At 36.1% G+C, this 23095-nt stretch overlaps 1 protein-coding gene across 26 annotated transcripts in view; it reads left to right on the forward strand.

Moving 5' to 3' along the window:
* Positions 1 to 23095, forward strand: part of LOC105228702 (ice-structuring glycoprotein) — a 558714-nt gene that overhangs the window by 272716 nt on the left and 262903 nt on the right. For all 26 annotated transcript variants that reach the window (XM_049452395.1, XM_049452396.1, XM_049452398.1 and 23 more), the window contains one exon: positions 7701 to 7763. The gene's annotated coding sequence lies outside the window, so the exon portion shown is untranslated. The remainder of the gene's footprint in view (positions 1 to 7700; positions 7764 to 23095) is intronic.

Here is a 23095-nt window from a genome sequence, read left to right on the forward strand (position 1 = left end):
CTCAGTAATGGCTCGAGTTTTATTTGAGAACTTTATAAGCCACACTTTTGTAGAGTGTCTATCAATGACTCAATATTGGCTATGAGGACTTGTAGTGATTGAGCTGTCGAATCTTTTACTGTTCTAAGATGCGAAAGTTGTATTCATAAATATTTTTTACAGTCCTGTAGTTTCTTAAGACGGTACTAGCTTGAAACACGGATGCCATAAAGTCGTCATTACTCAATCTCTTGCTCTGAAATATTAGATTAACTAAATTTATGAACTCCACGGAAATTCACCTATCCTAATTTAGTTTTCTTACTATTACTATGTTCTAATAAGATATGTATTAGATCACAAAGGTGTACGCGATCGCAAAACTTCACTATTGGTTATAAGCTCATAACTGAATGAAGACAATGAGGCTTTTCAAAGCAATTTTGGGATGTTTGGCATGACTTTATTGTAGAGTATATTGGAAAAATATTTTATTGTTGCTGTTGGCATAAAAAATTCCCAAATATATTTTAGAATGCCGCCCAATTGTCAGTTCAGGTAGTAAGTACTCTGATTGATTCCGGATCGCATCATGGGCCCAGAAGATAAGTGAATGCTTTTATAGTATGCATTTCTTCTGTGATTTAGATTTCTATTCTAAACTCATTTAGCAGCAGAGTATATGTTAATATTGATAAAACCCGACAGAAAAATTCTCGCATGACATACGAATTAGTGTGAAATTTTCATGTGGCTTCACCTTCCTTTGAGCGAAGCACAGAAAACCAAGTCGTATTGGTGGTTATTATTATTTATAGAGAATTAAGGCATTTGTTAAGATGAGAGAGTATAACGGTGATGAATAGTAGTATAGAAAGGAATAACTTACATTTTTGTACAAGGAAGAGCGAGATGTCAAAAAACTTGGGCAGACAAAAATATTAAAAAAAATTAAATGAAAAGGTTTCAAAAGTAAAGAAATACTTTCATGACAATAAAAACCAATATCAAATCAAGTTTTGAGTGAAATCATTGCATGATGGAATTCTTCTCATTCTCGAAAATGTAGTAATAAGATTACCAGTTCTAGCACTAATCAAACACAAAATCAGATCAAAGAATTTGCGCAGTATTTATCACTGCATTTATGAACTATTTTCTATTAACACTGTACAACTACCATCCGCTGGAATTTAATTGAGTATACGTCCTTGAGCTAAACTTGACTAAATTTAAATTAAAATTCCTACGAAAATTCCTCATAAGACAGCAGCTGCTGCGTAATGACTACAAATAATTATAGCTGCCACACAAGCGACGCATAGTAACTGCCTGCCAGCTATGCAAACACTGCACAAATACACATAAGGACATGTACAACTGTGTTTAAACAATAGCAAGTGGCATTCAACAACCGTAATAACATGACAATAAATGTCAGCAGCAACGACGCTGACGCCGATTGGGTGGCTGCCGCAGATCAGCGCGAACGAAACACAAAAACACTGCGCTGAGCTTTATAGGTGCACGAAGTCAAAAAAAAATTCAATTAAATAGCATCTAGCATCGCTACGTATAGTTTGCATGTGCGCTTATATTTAGCGACCACCGTGGCGTATGAGTGACAGCGCTTGCTGTTTTGAATTGTGCCCCGTATGATTTCTCTTGGCATTTGCGCTTATACGCTTCGTTCATTGCGTTTGATAATGTGTGGTGGTTGCATTTTAGAATGCTGGAATTTGAAGCGAAAGTCTCTTTGGCTTAGTGCCAACTGATGAGTGTGTCAGTTGGACTGGAAGATTAGCTGATTGAATGCAGTAAACTAAAGCAGCAAGTTTAGCTGGAAAAATTAAATATAAATAAAAGAGAGATGATTATGCCTGAGTGCAAGAAATACTTTGGGAATTTGAGTTTTCAATTCAGCAGACAGGCGCTTCGAAACTTGCTAGATTTATGTTTTCAAACAGCATTTGTTTATAGTACATATATTACAATGAACATTTTGGAAGAGGTTTCGGATAGTTTTCCGCGATTAAAAGCAAAACGTGTTTAAACTGACCGTTAATGAGCGCAACTAAATATCGCTTAGAACTACTTAGTCTTCACTTCGGCATAGAAACTTTCACTGGAACCAAGCTCATTTACTCACTGCCATAGAATAGAAGATCACCTAAAAGAGGCCAGCTTTTCAGTAATCTCCGATAAAATGAATAAATTGGCATTGGACTATCAAATACTGGACATTTTTGATCTAATGAAATAATTGGAACATTTACTTAGGGGGTAGAGTTTTGTAAGCCTTATCGAAGCGAAAGTATGTCAGCATTCAACAAAGCCCAATATACATTCAAACAATTTAGTTTTCTACACGAATATATACCTAAGACATTCGGAACATAACTGTATACAATATAAAGAAATACATAGTAACAGCAAAATGGAAATAAAGTAATTTCTTACAAAGCTTTTTCTTGGAAAACTTTTCAAATATTTCTTGAAGGTTATTCGTTCGTTCTAACGCTCTGTACGGATATTTGCATGAATTGGCTATAAGTTTTAAATACACTAATAAAAGTTACTTAGTATATTTGTAATAGAAAATTAAATTTTGCCTACTTAAGTCATTTACTGCGAGGTTTTTCAAATAATTTATGACGTTGAATTTGTTAAACGCCACTTACTTCAAAGAAATGTGTGAATCTCAGAGCAACATTGGTATGTCTTTAATTTTATGGAATTATCATTTACTCAGAATCTATCAAAACTTGGAACTGAAGCTAACTAAAGCATTTATCGAAGCCACAGTGTAAAAATCAGAGTTTTTGAAAGTAAATAAAAGTGTAAATAAATTTATATACAACCTAATTGCAGTTGAACTTAAGAAGAAAAAAGAAAGTGAATTAAAAAATAACTCTCAGGTACAAGCAAAATTTGCAAAAAACAGCACTTTAAGTGTTAAGGCATTCTTTCAGTGGCCAGAATTGCAGGTGAAATGCAAAGAAATTCTCTTTTTTTTCACACCGAAATGGAATCCGCAAATGAAGAGTTAAATTGCAGACTGGCAAATGAAGTCAGCGGACCTTAGCGAATGGCTTTGATTTTTCGCCTAAGTGGAGAAAGGTGAAGAAGTAGCAGAAACTAGTGGAATAAACTATAGAGTAAAGTGGCTAAGCGAAAAGCAGGTAAAGCCAATCGGTGCTGAACCACCGCAGTTGCATGCAACCAAAGTGGCAGTCACTTTTGTGGGCGTAACATCGTCAGAGGTGTTCGTGGCCGCCCACTTGTAGCTAATGCCAAGAAATTCGGCATGTGGCAAGTGGGGCGTATTGCAACGCGTTGGAAAAAGTTAATTTTCTTTGTGGATGAGCTGTCTGCCTGAGTGTGATTGCCACTGCAATACTAAAATAGTATAATCTCTCTGCGGTAATTAGACGGTTAAGCTTGAGACGGAGCTCAGGCAATAATAATTTGGTTGGAAAGTTTGCTGTACTCTCTGATATTTGGAATAATACACTTCTTTGATCACGTTTGTATTTGGGCGGTGAACTTTTTTTTGAGATTTTGAATACGTTTCATATTTAAGATCGGATTTATTCAGAGTAACAAATATCTAGACTAACAGAAAGTTTTTTTATAAGAATTTGTTGTTTGAAGGAGTTTCTACTAAGTACATATAATCGATTTTCTCCGAAAAAGACGTCTCCAAGCCATACAATATCAAACGGGGTTTTTAGACAGCCAGTTCCCAAAACAGTCGGGTCTACGTAATCGAAGCTGTCCCTGGTGTTTATTCGAATAAGGACTGTCAAGTCGACTGGTTAGGCCATGTAATTCACATTAAAGATGATACTCATGTGAGAAGCTCATTTGTTTCGAAAATCAAGTAACATAGCAACCTGTCTGTACTTAGAACTTTCAACTGGCGTGACTACATAAAGGGAAATACTTGCACGATTGGTATCACTTATAAGTCAATACTATGATAACACACATTCTTTTTAATATTTTTATTTTTGGTTGTTACTCTATAAGATTAATCAGGCCTTGCACATTTTCATTCACTCGCCGATACCTTCTGTAAAATTAGTTTGCACATAGAAGCTCTACTTTCTAAGCTTTTCTCTATAATTTCTCAATAAATGCATACATTCGACCAAAAAAGAAAATTATTTGCACTTATAGTTTATTTGACATTTGCAATGATAGTGTTGACAAGTAATATAACTTTTTATTGTTTATATATCTAATGTCTAAACATAGTTAACATTCTTTAAGTGGTCGTATTTTCGCTTTAATGCCCGGACGACATGCAAGCACTGACGCCACTAGCGCCACTTTCGACTTTGTTGTGCGATTTTGTGCTTTAATGCGCTGACAAATGATACCACGCTCGCTCGAAGCGAACCTAAACACCCACGTCAACGCAAACGCCAGCGCGTTGCCTACATTCAGGCGCTATGTACACACTCATACATATTTAGGCGAATGACGCGATTTAAATGTACCCCTAAAGATGGTAGAGAGTGTAGCTTGTGTGGGCTTTGTCAACAGCGCAGTGTCACGCGGCGTGTCAGGCGTTGGCCACACACACACATACTCAGCCAAAGCGCTTATTAATATTTCCGTTGCGCGCTCGTATTTGCACTTTTGCTTATATAGCGATTTTTATATTTTATTGTCTTTGACCCCTTTTGTCCAAACAATGCACAATCGCTCCGCCTGCGCAATTATCTCGTCCTGCTGCCCTGCTTCGCTTTGCCCTCCTTGCAACTAACTGTTTTCATTTTTTTCTTCAGTTTATATTTTTGCCCGGTTATTTCCGGTATTTTAATGGGTTTTCTAGTTGTCAGCACAATAAAATATTTTGCATTTCTTTTAAAAGCCATACAAACACACGCACACATACACACATACACATATACTCGTATAGAGAGCAAAAAGTGACAGCCGCAGCTACAAAGTTACTGAGCGAGAGCTAGATGGCGTGCTAGCCGGAAAAAACAATGAAATTTATACGTTTTTAATATCTGCAAAAGAGCAACATAAACTACAGCGGCAACAACAACAAAAGCAGCCAACAACGAGCCAAACAACTATTGCAGCGGACGTGGCGAGGACACGCTGACAATTGAGCGCTGCACCCTTTTTCGGTTTGCTGGTAATGGAAATTGCATTTGTTGTTGCATATTTGTAGTTTCACTTGAAGCTTTTTCATATTTTCTATACCCGCGCAGTGGTTGTGGCACAAAGGATTTTATAGTTCTAACGAGTTTCTCTAACAAAACGAGAGACAATTTTGGTAAAATGGCGAAATTTGTAAAAAAAGAACCTGTAAAAACGAAAATAAACGGCATATCCATTCTTTTCTACCTCCTTTACCACATTTCGTTGTCCAGCTCTAAGGTCATCGTCTCAACTAGTCATTTATCAGCGAGCTCAGGCATTCCTTGATAGCCTACTGGTCAGTTTGTCATCAAGAATGCTTCGTCGGTCCAGCCATCTTTCCATCCTCATCGGTCTACTTCTTTATGTATTTACCGAAACCTTTGCTTTTGAAACCATCCTTCGTTTTTTGATTAATACATTTAACTCTATTTTATGAAGTAGGCCTGTTCTTTCAATCAAGAACCACTTTTTTGCTATTTATTAGTCAGACCATTAATTAACTCTTTGAAACTATTTTAGTTTGCCATTGGACTTACTATTCATTACTTAATTTCCATCGATTTTTTTATATCAGTCTTCCCATCTCTCTAATAATTGAACTTATTATTTATTCTGGTGGTTCATCTACAGGTTTACTTATCCATCCAACTATCAGTCCAAATATTTTTCCATTCATGAGCCCGACTATTAATCGTTCCATCTATTCTTCTTTTAATTGGTCCATGCCATTGGACTTTCTATTCATTACTTAATTTCCATTAGTTTTTCATTCCATGGGTCCTGCTTTCTCTCCACTAATGGGATTGTCGCCTCTCAATTAGGCTTAAAATCGTCTCGTCTCGTCTCAAATCCATTCAGCTCTCCCTATCTTTTCCCATGTAACCACTCACCTATCCGTCTTTGAGTCCATCGACCACTCAACCACTCATCCCACTGTCTACTCAGCTGTCCGTTTCTGCGTTCTTATATCCATTATTAGATCTTTCCTGCCTTCGATCCATTACGAATTCCTAGGTCGAACTATCAACCTTTAGGACCACAAAATCTCATGTTTATCAATATATCCCTGGTTTTTATATATCTATTTGTGTCCATTGATCTCTCGGTTTTCCATAGGTCTCTTTTAGATCTTGTGCCAGAACAGCCAGCGATTCCATTTCGGTTCCACGCCTTCCTATAACGTTCTTACTCGCTTCTTTTGTTGTGTTTCCTCTATTTTTACATAGTGCCGTGAAGGCAATCAGCGCAAAAGCGACAAACAAGAATGAACTGACAGGAGCAGAATAGCTACAACAACAGTGACAACAGTCAACACAGCAAAATATATATTTTTATTTGCTCACACCAACAGTTATGCATACATAAACTTATTTATTTCACTACAATTGCATTTGTCGTGAGAGGGAGTGACTGCGAAGCATTTGCTGACAGAAGTATGAAAAGTCTTTACTTGGATGAAATACATCTAAGTTTGTCTGTGTATATGTGTTTGTGTTTATAACTAAGTGTCATCGCTGACGAGGCATTCCATTTACTCATGTCCATCTGTGAGTGCGCGAGACTTGCATGCACAATAATTATTATTGCAGTTTAATTACGAAAATATTTTTGGTTCAACTCATTCAATTAGATTCCATTTTTGAGCTAAGTGAAGTGATTTTTTTTTATTAAAAATGTCAGTGGATCAAATACAAATTCTCTTACGCCACTTATGCACACCACTTTCTTTGGTAACTTGTGGACAATGCGTTGCTTATTTTACGAAAGTCGCTATTTTCGAAAACTAATAACAATCAATTATTTCCCAAGATGTCTTAGTGTTCTCTGAGGCAAAGCATTATTGATATTTTAGCTTTCAGAAAAGCTTTTGATTAGATATTATGTTTCCCAAGTTACTTTCGAATACATTTCTGGATTCCATTGTCCTTAATAGGGTTAAGAGCTCTCTCAAACATCCAGCCCTTTATTTAAGTCGCTCGAGCTCATATCAATTTTAAATTATGATTAATATTGATTATCAAACCATCTGCCAAATTTTTCTCATCCTATCCTCAAATTGTACAGTTTCATATTCAATACCATCAGAACTATATACTTTTGGTCTAACAAACTTTTTTAATATGACTGCTCACAAAGTAACTGGATTTGAAGAGAATAATTGAGAGATGACTGTGTAAGTGAAAGGTTTTTTCTTCTCAATAATACTTGGTGGAAAGTCATAATACATACATCAGTTCCAAAGCTAAGATTTATTAAGAGAATAAAAACGTAAGCTTCCTGAATATTTCCACCTTAGGCAGGTGGATTCCTATCATATGAGTGTGTCTGATTTTGAGGATAGATGATGCGTTCTATGATCTGTTGTGCCATTACGAATTCTGAACTTACTTATTAAAAACCCTAAACAGCTTTGGTATAAATCGAAGTCTCAGGCAATGGCATTATTTCCATCAGTCCCGCATAGTTTATAGATAATATTATATACCGAATTATCCTTAGTAAAAGTTTCAAACTATGAACCTGTATTTCAACCATACTTTTCCTTCTCTTTGCAGCACTGAGCTCATCTCACATCTCAAAGGCATCGAGTTTAATCCTGGAACTCTGCTGCTAATCATGTAAGTGATATCTATTATGTGATGTTCTAAGTCCGCGAAGAGCCAAAAAAAGAGCGACTTTTGATTTTAATATAGTCAGCACGATATTTGCGGTTATACTTTTCGATTATACGCGGTGGATTTAATTCGATATGGAACTGTGGTCTGATATAAGCTTCTAAATACGGATATACCATATATAAAGTGTTTTTAGGATCTGTAACGTTATACTAACATTTTATACTGAAGGATGAGAATCGTGTGTATCTCTTAGAAGCTTATTCTCAAAACACCAACAACCCACAAGAACACACATAGCGTATTCAGCAAGGAACTTGTTACTCATCGTCATTGACACATCTTTCCCCTGAACTTTGTCTCTTAGTTACTTTTTTATCTTTTATGCTCTTAAAAAAAGTTATTACTTCTCTCATAAATTAAAATAGAATCACCGATATTACACTTTATATTTAAGATCATTTGACACGCCCGGTTCCAAAAGAAACTCGAACGTAGTACAACTTGAGAGATGTCAAAATATGTACTACAGATTAGTAAATCTCTCTTCGAACGGTGAAGATAAGTAACTACCGAATATATCCTCAACTTTATATGAATTATCTCTGAACTCTTTAGACCACAGTTTCAGACATGCGATATTCGTTTCTTTACAAATGGAAATTAATTCCGAAACCATCTCCCAAACCGTTTTCAAAGAAAACTTCAAATAGGAAGGAAAATATGTATTGCTATACTGAAAAATCATCCCCGATCCCTGCTAGTTTGGGCGGAATGCTTTGTTTTACCATACTAAAAATAGCTGAAAAATTGTCAACAAGCTGCAAAACAAAACAAAACCGTTTGGAACAAAAAAGTTTCGTGTTTCCAACGGAGAGCGAACGAAGCGCGTTCAAATAGGCGGGTGAAAAAAGTTCGACAGCGACAATGGTCACAGTAGATGTCGCTGGAGCCGCAAGCAATAATTTGAAATTCGATTACCGTAACCAAAGAACAAACCACAACAACAAAAACAATAACAATAACGACAACAGCAAAGCAAACAAACCATTCATGCAAAATGAATAGCTTTCCGCGTGCCTGTATGTGTGTGTGTGAGTGGAAGGGTGTGCATGTAACCGAGTGTGGGTGTATTTGCGTATTTATAGAGGTCGCCAAAAATCGCTTACGGCGCCAAGCAACAACACAAAATATTAGTAAGAACAAACGCACTACAAGCGAATGGCGAGCAAACAATAACAAAAATGCCACGCGAACTCGAAAAATGGAGTCAAAACGAAATGCAAAGCGAAAGCGAAGCTTTTTGGAGGAAAAAAATGCGGGACTGGCCGGCGAGTGAACGCCAAGCTGAAATATGACGAACGAATATGCGACAAAATCGACGGCCAGCAAACATATCACTCGAAAGGGGGCAGCAATGTGATGGTCAACAGTATGTTGCGCGCAACACCAATCTCAACAACACCAACAAAAATAGTAACAACTCCTACAAACAGTAAACGGTAAACAAAGTCGAATCGTACGAAGCGCGGCCAGTCTGCGGTGCGTAGCTATAGCGGAGTGGACACAAAAATTCCAACAACCGACAGAAATCTGCCCACAAAAACAACAAAGTAACCGCAGACAAAAACAACGAAAAAAAACGAAACTGTTAGTTGGTGCATTGGTCGCGCGCTTTCATTACGCGCCAACAACCCCGCGACGCGCGCAAGGGGAGTCAAGCGGAAGCGTCGCGTTAAGTCAAGTTATGAAATTTTGAAGAGTTCGTCGGCATTTAATGCACACTAACAGGTGGACACATGAAGAAGAGTGCGATAAATGCGTTTTTTTTGCAAGCGTTGCCGCCTTTCAGGCGCATAGCCAGGTATTTTCTATTTACATTGCTTTGTTGTTGTTATTTTATTATTTTTATTTTACACGGTTCTTGCTTTTTCTGACACAGAATATTTTCGCTCCTGACAAAACTCGAGACTTACTGACATTCATGCTCCACTGATGGAGTTGCCGAACTCAAAAGTACACTCGCTGGTTGGTATTTATTTACATATGCGCCTACGGTGTTTGGTCACATGTGCATATAAATTTATGTATGTGAGCATACAGCAGCGTTGGCGGAGTACAGTGTGACTAGATGTCAAGAATATATGAACTCGTTTTTGAGAATTAAACCTTTAATTAGAGCGATATGTACTTGAAATTAATATACTAAAGCCCTTAGACAATTTTTCAGATTTAATCGCTGCAGCGCTTTTTTCTAACTGGTTTGTTAAGAAACTGGTTCGGTTGAACCAATAAAAGGTGGCCTTAGATCAGTATTTTTGTATTTAGAAGGAGCTCATTTCTTGCTTAGTTAAAGGTGACTTTTTTTTTCGATGCTTAACATCTTTTGGCATCAGGTTAGATTTCAACTCATTGACCATGCCTAGATTCTAGTTAGAATGCCTGGATAAAGCGAACTTGCCTTGTACTTACGCCGTTGTTCTCTTCCTCTGCATCAATAGATCGCTAAGAATCCAGAGACTAGTATGGATACCTGATTGAAACGAAATTGCAGAAAAGAATTCGATTCTTATAAGCTTACAAATCAGCTTTTAAGAAAGAGAATTTCTGTGTCCATATCAAAAGACGTGGAACGAATTGGGTGGATCGAACCCACTTAAACCTTAGTATTTCCGCTGAAACAAGATCTTCCTAGGCATTAATAGATGACAAAAGATCCGGAAACCAATATCTCTTAGCGAGGTCCTCATTTACCAGTCGAAAACTTACATAGAGCCCCACAAGATTCCAGTCAAGCAACATAATAAACTCCTCTTTAAGCAGTTTCTGCTGATATATTTTCGTGGAAATCAACCCTTCAACGTCTGCTTGAAACGAAGCCATTTTCTCAAGATTCTTTTGCTCGATTACATCGCTAACAACGAACAGTATATCGACCAGACTTTGGACGCAACAAACTTCAACCTCGCAGTGACCGCCATATATAGCGGAACCATTAACAAAAAGCCGCTCATTGCAGGCAAAGAGCTCGAGTTGCTCCAGAATCTATAGACCCTTACACAACTTTGTACTGAATACTGTAGCAAGTTAAACTTCTACTTATCACTAATTGACTATGGCATACGAAATATTTGTCCAATACGGTAAGAAGAACGACAACCTAATACCAACACAAGAAAAGTAGTAAAAAAAAATACTTGGTAAATCTTCTTCAGCTGGAAAATATGTTAAGTGAAGATAGTTTGACTGAATGAACTTCTAGGTTCTACTTTTGTGGATGTCAGCCACGCAGCAACTGGTGAAAACAAAGTGCTGGCTTGCGTCTTGAAGAAGGATACGGATAATGGTATTTCTTTTTAAGTCTTTCGTAAATTGGCTCGATATATCATATAAAAAAACTAACTTTCAAATATGGTTCGATAATTACATTCAACTGAACCATGAGCACTTGAACTATGATGTAAGATGGAAAAGTTCATATGAGTGAAAACTGAAGTTCACTTAATTTCTGAACTCCTATACGATATGGACGATCCTTTTCTTACAAAAGCCCTTCCGCAATACTCAAATAACACACTGTACCTCAGTTTACTACAGCGCTTATGTCGCTTGGGCTCCCCTCCTGCCACCTAATACCCGCACCCTCAACCATTTCAAATTTCACCATCACGATGTCGCCATATTTTGCAACCATTTGTCGGATTTTTGGCTTCATTTTACACTTTTCGTCTTCCTATTTCATTTTGTGGCAACAATTCACATTTCTTTATATATTTTATGTCAACTGCGTTGTTGTTTTTAGATTTTTTTTACTTTTGGCAAGCTTTGAGTGTTTAGTCGCCGCGTTGAAGGTTAGTTTGTGGCCAACTGACTGGTCGGTGGACTGTCTGCCAACCCGGCCGTGTAGTTGCCCCCACCAAAGCGTATGCCAAACGGTTGAGCAGCCATACAAAGTGCTTTGAAGTGCACCGTTATGTTGTGTGGTGTGTTGTGGTGATGCGGTGCACAGCAGCGTGGCGCCTCGTGTGTTGACATATGCAATTGTAGCCGTTGACATTGGCTTTTATAATAATTTTGTTGCTCACCACTTCCGCAACCGAAATGCACACACACACATTAATTGTTGAGCTTTCAGTTTTATGCGTGGGTGTGTGTGTGTGCCTTCCCATTTTAATAGTTGCATTCTTTGTCGTGCTTTTTAATTAGTGCAATAGCTGTTACTCATACGCTCGGCGCGACGACGGGCCAAATTCGACATTTTCACCTAGCACTTTCTCAGCTTTACATACATACATATCCATACATATTAATTCGATTTGTTTTCTACGGAATAAAATTGGTCGGTAAGTTTTAGCAGCTCAAAAATTTGCAAACATTTTAGGCGCCAAAATGTATGCTATAAAATTTAATTAAATTTTGTGGCGAAATGTATGCTACAGATATGAAATTGGTCGGAGTGCTCTGACTTAGATTATTTTAAAGCATCGCATCACTTGAACATTTAAAGCTACTAACGGCAGCTGGGGAAAAACCTTGAAACGTGCTTTTCCAAACACGTTAGTTACTTAGCAAGATATTTGGAAACTGAAACTTACACTGAGATCTTGAAGTTTCTAAGATTGTTTATATTGGTAATATTTTGAAGGAACTCTCTAACGTGTAAACCAGCATATGGCCCGGAAAAAATTTTGCCCAAGCTAGACATTATTCTTTTATAAGACGTTCAAAGAGCCTAATAAAGTCATTGATAGACCTGTCAAATAGTTACAGAAAAAATTGCACTTAGATCTCAACGATAATGAAGATCTTATATGTATAGTGCAATTCCCACGACAGCCGGTTCTACGCACCGGAATTGACTCGGATTTTATCCGGCCAAGGGCTGTTTTCGGCGATCTAACCCCGTTTGGATCGGTGAGTATTATTAATCTCATATAGTGATCCGACACCGGCAGTTCCAACAGATAATTAGCTTGTTATGCAGAAGAGGATGTGAGCAAAATTTCATATCAATACCTCAAACTGAGAGACTCAGACAGAAAGACGGACGTGCCTTAATGGACCCAACTGGTCATGCTGATTACTTATGTGCATATTTGATAGAGTCTCCCATTTTCCGTTCATCCCCCAGCAAGTAAGGGACTTAGAATTAGCTCGCGGTAAGGCATACCAATCACAGGCGACTAAAATCCACAACAATATACAATGTGTCTTGTAGAGCTTTGCCTTAGAAATAAAGCATAGTCTTGGCAAAAAATAGTGCTTTAATATTCAGCTTGAACTGAAATTGTACACTTTGAATGAGATTCCTACTAATGAGAAGAAAGTTCAAGGAACAAATGTCACCAGTCATGAAGAGGAGGAAGGGGCCTCGGAGTTCAAGGCGAATAAAATATTACTGCTAATCAGAAAAGTATCACTGGACTTAATTGCATTTTTATTTCGAGTTTATGAACTTTTTCAAATATCAGCTTCACCACGAAATTATACACCACACTTAAAAATAAATACAAATTCCCAACAACACCACCAAAAGTGCTAACAGTGTCTTCCATATTCATCCCTGATTAATATAGACACATTAATATAACTCACTCAATTTGAGCACTTTTCGCAAGAAATTTTATTATTATATGTAAAGTGGGAACAGTTTAATAGCCTCATATATTTGTACTCTCTTCAGAGAGAAAGAGAGGGAGCAAAAGCGGAGCGCCTGCTGCTCCCACTGTTATCAAAAAGATTAATGAAACTTACACACCGGCTTGAGCTGATCCACCGTCGACGCTTTCAATGGAGACTGGCTTATAAGAAATTGAACTGAATGCTGTGGGGAACTATATCTCCATGTATGGATGTCTCTCAGGTGAATTAACAACAAGACAAGAATGAGTGCAAAAGCGTACTCCAAAAGACAACAAGAAATACCGTGTAAAGCAAATGAATAACAAAAACAAAACGTGTAGACTGTCTGCAAAAGAATAACAAAGCATCCAACTGGAATAACCAGCCTAAGACCGGCAAGAATAAAGCAAAAATATACAACAAAGGTAAGCACACCTAAACGTGGCTCATGGCGACAGTGACTGTGCGCTGAAGGTAAAGAATGCTGCTCGCGTTGAAAACGAAGCTGAGGGCTGCGCGGCAAACTGGTTCACCAGCATTTTAACTACACACACAAACACTGAAGAGACATATTATATGTAAATGACAAATCGACAGCCGCGTGCTGATCGCTGATCGCTCTTTGGTGTCTGCAGCATGTGGAGACTGCGCTTAAAGAAAGAAAACAGATAGTGGTGAAAACAAACACACAGGCAGATGAAATCATACAAAGAGGAATCGTAATAAGTTTAAAGATGGTATTTTCGAAAAAAGTGCTCTTAGGCAAAGAAGAGTCGAATTGACAACCGCCGATTGCATTTTTGAAAAGAAATGAAAGCTGAAGTTGCAGAAGAAACTCGCGCTGAAAGATGTCGCACTGTTGAATTTTTTTTTTAAGAAAGACACTGCAAATCTTGTAAGTTGACAGATGAGCGCGTTAAAAGTGCGACATAGACCAACTCAGAGCGCTGATGTGACAGCGATTCTCTTCGCGCGACTTCGTGAGAGCCAGAGCGCGTGCTCATGCGATATTTATTGGCACCTCCGATGATCGCGTAGCTTTGCAAAAAGCCGGTTGTGCGCGGCCTGCCATGTGATAAGTGGTTACGTCTGCCTTACGCTGTGACTTAAAGCGCTTGATTTTTGCAAAATATTTTTAATTGTTTCGTTTGCTATATGCTTCTAATTTTTTTTCTTTCTATCCAGTTTGACTGGCTCAATTTGCAATTGGGCGATAGGATAGGTTTGATAGTGACTTTTTTTAGAGTGGGTAGGCGATTAACAGTATGGAACAAGAGCATACAAACCCACATTTTCAAATATAACAATAATTCGAATTGGGCGCTTTTATTTTAACTCCATTCTTTAACGCGAACGTGGGTTCAAGATTAAACTTTATTTTTAGTTAGTGAATAAATCAAACAAGCTTCTAAAAGTTGAGAAAATTGAAAATTCTTACAGGCAGTCACGTCGCATTTTGCTATAGGAGTATTCAAAATTATGTAACTAAATTTATTAATACTAGTTAATGACGGCAAGTTCTCACTCACTATAAGTGACTAGTCTACTCCTATTTACAGTGGGCGACCTTGCTTCCATTGTCCATCCATGGTATTCGACTCGAAGAAGATTTCCGCTGGGGCACCATCTTAATCGCTCATGCAGAATCCAAAACTTCTACGTAGAAAAGTTCTCTGGAATGCTCAAAGTGCTTTCTCATGTCGGTTCGCCATCGTCCAACTTTCGACGCCGTATAAAGGGCACGAATATTGAGAGACCTATAGGGCGTATTTGTTTTTCGTCAACAGAGCAACCTGCTTCTAAATTACCTACCGATACGAAGGTAGAATCTGTTGGCAAGAGTTATTATGCGAAGACCAAGGCTTATATTGTAAGTTATGAAATATGCAAAGTTCTTCATTTCTTTTAAGCTAATAGTTACCAACAGTTAAGTATTTCCTAAGGCACGAGGAATATTTGTGTGTGGACTCCCTTGTTCGCCATAAGACCAACCTCTTTTGTACTGACGGCTCTGCTCCTACGGTATCTAACATTATACTTTTAGGATAGTCTATCCCACTGCGGTGCAGATTAGTAACGCATATCACTTTTTCGACCAGTATATTGAAGAAGCCGCACAAAAAGGTATCACCCTGTCTAAACCTTATCAGGTTTCGAATGCCTGGGAGAGGTGTTCTGCATAACCGTTTGAATTTCGCAAGGATACCAAATTTTGCCATGGTGTCGAATATACAGCTCCTTTTAGAGCTATCGAAAGCGGTTTTGAAATCTAAAAAAGATGATCGCAGTCTATCTGTTTGTCAAGGATCTTTTCCAAGGTTTGACGTAATGTGCAAATTTAACCTACGGTAGATTTGCCATAGACTTGTGGTTTATAAATGTATTACATTTTTTACGAGAAAGTCTAGGTTTAGCTATCGAATCCCAGATTTTGTATTGCAGCTGCATATCAGTCGCTCTACTACTAAAATAACCCTTTTTCAGATAGTCTACAATTTTTTTAAATTTGGCTTTTTTTTAGACATGACACATTTTCTACAAATGATAGCAGCAAATAGGCCTAAGGAACTCGCGAGACTGTGTGATCTTCTAAGCATCTTACTTTGGCTTCTAGCCTGTTCCCCGGTTTCAATGTTCCTAACCAAAATACTGTGTCTCTGCATAATCTTTTTTATCAACCACGTAAGCGAATATCAACAGAAGAATCACAATAATAATAAAAAATGTCCACACTCGATACATTTTATGGGAATGTGATATATAGTATCTCTATGATGTTTGTTTCCTGAATGTTTGTATATTGGGTCACAAACACGCCTACTTTTCACAGGGCGCCATATTGAATCACATCAACTTAATCCATAACTCAAGCATCAATGAAGATATCGAAGGGAAATTTCACAAAAATAATAATATTGACAATTCTCATTTAATGCTCGTCGAAATCGGTTAACAGCTTTTATAACCTCTATATTACCGAATATGAGGATCGCCGCGCCTCTGTTGAAACCTTTACATAAGTATCATACCCGGAATGTGGGGACTACAGCAATACCGTATCTTTATATCGTGTTTAGAGGTCCTAATATCACGAGCATAATATGGTATAAGGCCGAGTCGTTTTCTAACCATCATATACCCAATATCCTGTTTTCCACCCAACCGTGGAGGACTAGTATAGTAAATACTAAAACTTTGTTCATAATTTTAATATTTTCTTAATTTACTATACAAAATCTATGTCATACCCTTCAAAATAATCCGCAATGGTCCCAATACATTTGTGTCAACGCTTTTCCAATCCTCAGAACAGTTTTTAAAGTCAATTTTCGGAATAGCCTTCAATGCGCGAAGCGATTTACGTTTAATGTCTTCAATTGACTCAAAATGATTTCCCCAGAGTGGTCGTTTGAGTTTGCTGTATAGCCAGAAATCACACGGAGCTAAATCAGGCAAATACTGTGGTTACGGCACGGCAATGATTGAAAATTTTGAAAAAACTCACGAAGAATTAAACAGTATCCGAAGGTGCATTATCGTGGTGCAAAAACCAAATGTTGTCGACCCATAAATCCGCCTTCTTTTAACGAATAGCTTCGATGCATAACACACAAATATTATTTCTTGTTGACAGTTTGGCCGGTTGGAAGGGAATTCGAGTGCGCCACTGCCCGATAATAGAGAAAAACTATCAACATAACCTTGATTTTTTACCGGTATTGGGGTTGTTTTTTCGGTTTCGACGTACCTTTGCCACAATATTCGGCGGACTGATCTTGCATTTGCAGGTCATAAGCATAGATCTAAGACTCATAACCAGTAGTTTCATGACGTCCTGGTAATCAGAAAGCATTGTTTCACAGAGGTTAACGCAGCGTTGTTTTTCGAAAAAATTGTGTGATTTTGGAAACAATCATGCTTTCACTTTTCATAGATCATTCAAAATGATTTTCACTGATCCTTCCCATATTTCAACGATGCCAGTAAGACTATTATTTGTCAATTCTCAAGTACCAATTTCTATATTTTATTGATCAGTTGATTTTGATGACCGTCCTGGATATGGTTCATTCTCAACGCGTTCTTCTTTGAATAAATTTTTTGAATGAATTTTTTGCCCACAGTAGTATAAGAAACGTTTAAACTAAGAACTTGCCAATTTCACGAGTAAAATATTCACTTAACCTTATAAAACACTTATTCTTTCTTTAGCAATTTCTTTCTTCATTTCTACCAAACTAAATCATAATTCATACTAAAGAAATATTAAATACCCTAATGTGCCACAAGTGCAAAATGCTGCGCTCAATAATATTGATATGCTCGAGTTTGTTGCCAGCAAAATTGTTTGTTCATTAACATACCTGAATATTTCGCAACTGGCGTGTTAGATATTAATTTTATGGTAATTAAAAACTGTTAATGTGCTCATTCAAAACTCAATTTGCCGAAGTCATGATTTGGCAATCAATATATTGCACAATCGAAATATATATAGCTATACTATAAATGCATTTGCATATGTTCTTGCATTTACCATATATCTAATGTGTGCACTTGTTGTTGTACAACTACAGTTATATAACTGTTGTTGAGTAATTTCAATAAATCTCTTGCAGAGACAATAAAGACTCGTTAGCTTTATTGAAAGGTGTCATTAACTGCTGTGGCAAATCAATAAAAATTCGGCAAATATGCAAATATTAACATTTACCGTTAGCTGAAGTTAGTTTCGCATATGAATATAAAATAAATCGATTAAGCAGTATTAGTACAAAAAGAAGATAATTAAATATAGAGGTATATTCATAGTGCAGAGATATTAAGAAGACTGTTTTGTCGCAAAAATATGAATCAGGATAGGAACCGTTAGAGAAATTCAGATTTGAACTTAATTCAATTTTCTAAGACTGTTGAAAATCTTAACAACAAAGTTAGAAGAAGATATGTAGGCCTATTAAAATTTGACCGTAGCATCTTTAATAAATGGTGGGAGCACTTCTTTAATAATGGAAATAATAGTGGTAAGACTGGAAGCTACTGAATCCAAGTTTTAGTTAGAAGATGACGAAATATATTTTCTATAGCATTAGTGTCAGTAATCGAGAGGAACATATAAAATGAAGCATAACAACAGAGTATCTCGTATTCAGTATTCCTTATAATATACCTCAGTTCTGGCTTGGTAGCTTAGTTTAGGTCATACTGGTCGGTTGTCACGGCATACATATATCTACTGGTCCCTGGTAATCCCAGATGGAAATGCAGTTTAGCATTAGCTGTATAATATCATAAAGATATCTAATCCTTTGAAATATAAAGCACCTAGATATTTAAGACAAGTTCTAGACAATGCGGAACAAAGGCATAGGTGGTGTTCTAATTTCTCTCATATGCTTTCATCTCCGCATTTCTGCATTTATCGTCATTACTTCTGCCCATCCAGCTAGCATGTGATGCCAGTAAGTTCTGACCCGTCAACAACTGTCCTGCAGTAAATTCGAAACTATGTAAGTAAAAAGCATGCGAGTTTTTCTTCAGGGCTCTTGCTCATGATCTATGTGATTCTGCATGTCCTTAAGGTATTTGTTGTTTCTAATATATTGCAAATGAAGCGAGCGGACTAATACTAAAGATTTTCGTCGAGAGAAACCTCTATTTTCCTTTAAAAAGGTAAGCAGATCTTCAAGCTACCTTCTATCGGAAAAAAACTTTAGTCCACGACCAAGCAGTATTGTTAATTTTTATCTACTCTTTAAGTTATTTACCACCTTAATATAAATATTCGTAGTTTTAGTTTCCTGGTTACCAAGCGCCAATTCTAGTACACCGAATGTTTAAAAACCACTTGAAAACTTTACAACGTCACATTTATCAATTTAATTCAACTAGTGAATAGAGTCGATTATCTAACTAAATAAATACTTGTATTATGAACTTGGATCTCCGAAAACATCACAGAGTACACTTCAATTTCAATTTTGAAAAATATGTTTAATCTTATAAATACTAACTGTTAATGATTTAACACATGGACAAGGTTCTAAGGCAACAGTGATGGTGTTCTCTGTATAAAAGAGTTTTTCTAATAGAATATCGAGACTATCCAATTGTATCCTCATGGAAAGACCTCGTTGTATACTTCAATTTCTTGCAAATTTTCTATTTTTTAGCTAGAGGTGAAGTTTCCATATTTATTCTACAATTTCGTGTGACCTCACGCTTTGTTCCATCGTTATGCATAAATACAGAAATATACTAAGTTGGCTATAGTGCCTATACAATTTCCCAGAAGTACAGTTAGAAAAGACCCTACATAAAATTCGAGTAGCTAGCTTGAGATAAAAAAAAAACTGAAAGATAATCAATCAACTTAATCTAGGTATGACAGTAAGAGAGCATTTGATATACTAGTGAGATTGACTGAAACCGCAATATATTACCAGAGATGTCAAGGGTTGACTGCAAACACAATAATGGATCATTATTCTCCTACGAGGTAGTTGATTGGCATAACATTGATGAATTTTTATAGTAGGAAATAAAAACAAAAAGCTCGGCATGAAAATTATCCCACTAATGCTAATGAGGTCTGAAGACACTTAAAACAACCAATCAATAAATAAATAATTGATATGCTTACGATGGCAAAGACAATTCTGTTTTGTTTTCGACAAAAATTCTTTCAAGTTTATGTGGAGGGTTCGAATTGCAATTACGAATATCCAGATGCCGCTGATTTTTCCTGAAAATGGTTTTTGTACAAGAAAAATATTTCATATCATGGTTAGAAAAACAGATAATATACTGCTCTGACTTAAAATAAGTAACTGCATTCAAATGTAGTATTATTAGCTAAGCTTTGCTTTTACTTCAAAAATTTATTGTTGCTAATAGTACAATCACAGCATTAAAAGTGGTATAGCAGTAATAAATCAAGCAAATAAAAGTGATTTTTTAAAACAAGAAAAAATAAATAAAACATATTACTAAACACCGTTTAAGCTCAAAGCAACAAAGGAAGTGGAAAACAGGTTAATTTCAACCGTCCGAACCACCAAGCAGAGTTGACTTGTCGAAGGCCAAAACAAAAAGGTAAATTGCTCGCAAAAACAAAATTAACTAACGAATGGGACCGAAAGCAAAGATACAAAGTAAATTAAATAATATATAAACTAATTAGATTTTTAAAACAATTAACTGAAAGTAATATGCATATCTATGGAAGCTGGGTGGCAACAAAATAGTGTCTAAAGTAGCGAAAAACCACCAAAACAAAAATGTGCACAAAAATAACGGCATGTTCGAGATTTAAGATATGAACCAAAAAAAAAATCAGTAATAAAATGAGTCGAAAAATTATATTTCTATAACAAAGATGCCAGTGTTGCGTAAGTTATATTAAGATTATGCTTTATGGGGTTACCATCTGTTATAAAAAAATATAACTAAATGTCATAATAAAAATACACATACAAAAATATTTTTTTGTTAATTTAAAAAAAGCGCAATAAAATTTAATGTTGCCACATATTCTGAAATAACTTGCTATAATATAAATTAAACTGATATACTTTTCGAAATTTTTTTATATGTCAGCTTAGTGTAATACTTTTAAGATCAAATCGTTATATATTTTTATCGCAAAATTTAACTTTATGAAGTTGCCACCTGCTGGTAAAAATAAATTTATTAACCATTATTTCAATTCATATTTTAATAGAAATTAATTTTTATACACTCGCAACAAAGTTGCTAAGGAGAATATTATAGTTTTGTTCACATAACGGTTGTTTGTAAGTCCTAAAACTAAAAGAGTCAGATATAGGGTTATATATACCAAAGTGATCAGAGTAACGAGTAGAGTTGAAATCCGGATGTCTGTCTGTCCGTCCGTCCGTCCGTCCGTCCGTGCAAGCTGTAACTTGAGTAAAAATTGAGATATCATGATGAAACTTGGTACACGTATTTCTTGGCTCCATAAGAAGGTCAAGTTCGAAGATGGGCAAAATCGGCCTACTGCCACGCCCACAAAATGGCGGAAACCGAAAACCTATAAAGTGTCATAACTAAGCCATAAATAAAGATATTAAAGTGAAATTTGGCACAAAGTATCGCATTAGGGAGGGGCATATTTGGACGTAATTTTTTTGGAAAAGTGCCCCCTACTAAGTTTTTGTACATATATCGAAAACTACTATAGCTATGTCAACCAAACTCTGCAGAGTCGTTTCCTTCAGGCATTTCCATATCCAATTCAAAAATGGAAGAAATCGGATAATAACCACGCCCACCTCTCATACAAAGGTTATGTTGAAAATCACTAAAAAAGCGGTAACCCACAAACAAAAACGTCAGAAACACTAAATTTCACGGAAGAAAAGGCAGAAGGAAGCTGCATCCAGACTTTTTCTAAAAATTGAAAATGGCCGTGGGGTCGCCTACTATGGACCAAAAACCATATCTCAAGAACTACTAATCTAATTAATTTTACAGCAAAATAAAAAATATGTAAATGACGGATAATGAAATCTCGATTATCACTTTATCATGCGAGAGTATAAAATGTTCGGTGACACCCGAAATTAGCCCTTCCTTACTTGTTTTTGTTAAATTAAATAAATTCTTCGAAATAAAAAAATTAGTGGATAAGGTTGCCACACATTCCTGATTAAAATGTAATAAATTAGCTAATTTAATTAAATAAAATGAAATAATTTTACTTAATGTATTTATCAGAAGAAATAATTTGATATAAAAATAATTGTATGAAGTTGACAACAGAAAATAAAAATTGATTTCAGTTTGAAAACAAAAGAAATATTGCGTTATTATAATCAATTGGGTGCTCATTACGAAGTAATAAAAAGAAGTTTATTTAAATAGAGTTACCAACTATTTAAAACCATAAATTAACAATATTTGATATTCCATTTGAGAATGATTTCCGTAATGTAAGCTGAAAAATGTTATATAATCGAGATATCTTTTGGAATAGAGTAGCTAAATCTAAAAATAAACAAGGATTTTGGAAAATACCGTATAATTCGGAAAGAATTCTAAAAAGTTTTAAATTAGCTTTAGTTACCAGATATCTGAAAATTATCAGAAACTAGTAGGGTAATCTTGTTTTTTTTTTTACATATGTTTTTGGCCTTTTTCGAAACCTTCCAATGGTAAAATGGGTTTCTACATTAATTCAAAGGGTATTAGGGAACAGAAAATGCAAAAAAAAAAATAAAAAAATTACTCTACTGACCCTTTAAAAGTATTTCAGAAAACTACACCAAAAACTATATAAACCCTATGGCAAAATAATAATATTTCGGAGCAGAGATGCCACCAATTGAAAAAATAAAACTAAGAAAACTAAAACAGAAGGAAATGGTAAAGTATTGAGTTTGAAGTAAATAAAATTCGAATAGAGTTGCCACCTGTCGAAAAAAATAAATAACAAGGAAACCAAAAAAGAACACAACGAAAATTATTGAGCTTAAAATAAACACATTTCAGAGCAGAGTTGCCACTTATCGAAAAAAATAAAACAGAGAAAACTAGAAAAAAATAAGAAAAAGCTGGGGTAAAGTGCTTAGCTCCGGAGACAGCCAGAATATCCAATTGGCGCCACGTAACGAAGAGAAGAAACGACTGGTGTCTACGCCAGTAAAGAAGAAGAAGAAGAAAGCGCTTAGCTTAAAATAAATATATTTCGG

The sequence above is a fragment of the Bactrocera dorsalis genome, chromosome 3 (genome assembly GCF_023373825.1).
Source record: "Bactrocera dorsalis isolate Fly_Bdor chromosome 3, ASM2337382v1, whole genome shotgun sequence".
NCBI lineage: Eukaryota > Metazoa > Arthropoda > Insecta > Diptera > Tephritidae > Bactrocera > Bactrocera dorsalis.